The sequence below is a fragment of the Myotis brandtii genome, unplaced genomic scaffold (genome assembly GCF_000412655.1).
Source record: "Myotis brandtii unplaced genomic scaffold, ASM41265v1 scaffold550, whole genome shotgun sequence".
Classification (NCBI taxonomy): Eukaryota; Metazoa; Chordata; class Mammalia; order Chiroptera; family Vespertilionidae; genus Myotis; species Myotis brandtii.
The window spans coordinates 4,185,268-4,187,497 of record NW_005370043.1 but is presented as its reverse complement, the minus strand read 5'-3'; the positions used below and the strand labels follow the sequence as shown (position 1 = coordinate 4,187,497).

At 36.7% G+C, this 2,230-nt stretch overlaps 1 protein-coding gene across 10 annotated transcripts in view; it reads left to right on the top strand.

Annotated features, from left to right (window-relative positions):
* The window catches only part of BTRC (beta-transducin repeat containing E3 ubiquitin protein ligase), a 175,035-nt gene that overhangs the window by 55,667 nt on the left and 117,138 nt on the right, over positions 1-2,230 (top strand). The window lies entirely within an intron of this gene.

Below are 2,230 nucleotides of genomic sequence, written 5' to 3'. Positions count from 1 at the left end.
GGGAGGGCTCCAGGGTATGTCCAGCCCATCTTGCTCAGTCCCAATTGGCCAGACCCCAGCAGCAAGCTAACCTACCAGTCAGAGCGTCTGCCCCCTGGTGGTCAGTGCACATCATCGCAACTGGTTGACCGGTCGACTGTCTGCCCCCTGGTGGTCAGTGCACGTCATAGCGAGAGATTGAGTGGTCTTAGCATATTATTAGCATACTACGCTTTGATTGGTTTAACGGACGACCGGACACTTAGGATATTAGGCTTTTATTATATAAGATTTTACTATGAGAGAGCTATTAAATCACATAATTCTAAAACTAATCTCCCAAACTGATAAATCTATGAAGGAAATGTGCAGGGAGCCATAAGAATAAGAATATATAAAAGAGGAACCTGATTTAACCTGAGGGTGGGGATAAAGATGTTCAGGTAATCAGTGTTCGAGAAGGAATTAATTAGGGAAAGGGGACAAGGGGGGAACATTTCAGGCCTAAGTAAGAAGCAGTGCAAAGGCCCTGAGAACTGATGGAAGTTGGTATATTTAAAGACAGTTGAAAAAGACTGTTGTATCAGAGAATGAGGAGAATGGAGAATCTTGATCATGCAGGATTAGGCTTGATGCTAAGAAGAGTAGTGAGTTGTTGAAAGGATTTAAACAGTTTGGCCTACAGGCCTTTAGATGCATTGCTTGCTATAGTAAAGCTAAGCAACTGAAGAGAGAGATGGTGGCAGTTTTGTTTGGTCACAGGATACCTTTGCATTCTTAAAATTATTGAGGACCCCAAAGTGCTTTTGTTTATGTTGGTTATATCTATCGATAGCTACTATGCTCAAAATTACAACTGAGAAAAAAAATTAAATATTAATTTATTAATTTATTTAAAATAGCTATAATAAACCCATTATATGTTCATGCAAATAAAATATTTTTATAAAAAATAACTTTTTAAAACTAAGATGCATTGTATTACAATGCTATTTATAAATCTCTTTAATGTCTAGGTTAATAAAAGATAGCTGGATTCTTATTTCTGCTTCTGTATTCAGTCTGTTGTGATGTAGTGTCTTGGTTGAAATATATGAAGAATATCCAGCCTCACACAAAAGGGAGAGGTATTTTAATACCTTTTCAGGTAGTTGTAATTGCTAAATGATTAGTTGCGGTATAAAATCTGAAATTGTCTGACTGAATTTGTATTCTGTTATATTAATGAATTGTTCTCAGTCTTCTCAACAAATCATGATGGAACAATTGGTCACCTAAGTGCAAAATAATGACCCTCAACTGTTACACTATACCATATACAAGAATTAACTCTAACTAGATCATAGACCTAAATATGGGCTAAGATTATAAAACTAACAGAAGAAAATGAGAGAGGGGGAAAAATCATTGTGGCTTTGGGTTAGGCAAAAGATTTTTTCGATAAAACACAAAAAACATGAGCCTTATAGAAATCAATGGTAAATTGGATTTATCACAGTTTAAAACTTCTGCTTTTCAAAAGACACTGTTTAGAAGACAAACAGGTAAGGCACTGACTGGGAGAAAACATTTGTAAAACACATTTCTGATAAAAGACTTGTGTTCAGAATATGTATATAAAGAACTCTTACAACACAGTAGTAAGATAAACTACCCAATAAAATAATGGGTAATTAATGGGCAAAAAATTTTGAATGGATACATTACCAAAAAGATATACAAATGGCAAATAAGCATATGAAAAGATGCTTAATATTTTTAGTCATCAGAGAAATACAAATTAAAACCACAGTGAGACTCTACTATGTTGCCACCCGATACCTTTTCCAACCCTGGGATGTTGGGATGGGAATTCAGTAGACCCTAAATAGTTAATACATTCCTAGTGTAATAATGAGAAATGTTGTGCTAGAAAATGCCTTGAAAGCAGAATTCTTGCACTTATCCATTGACCTCCACTGTACTCTGCAAAGTGCTTTTTAGTAGTTTGGATTCAGTAAATTCTGATGATTTTAACTATTCTATCTAATAAAAGAGAAACATGGTAATTAGCCGTACCTCCACTACCCTTCCCATTGGCTAATCAGGGTGATATGCAAATTAACTGCCAGCCAAGATGGCGGCCAGCAGCCAGGCAGCTTGAAGCGAACAGGGAGGCTTGCTTGCTTCAGTGACGGAGGAAGCCAACGTTCCCTGCCTGCTGCTGCAGGCCTCTGAGCTTGCAGTTTGAAACATTGTTACAAATATAGAA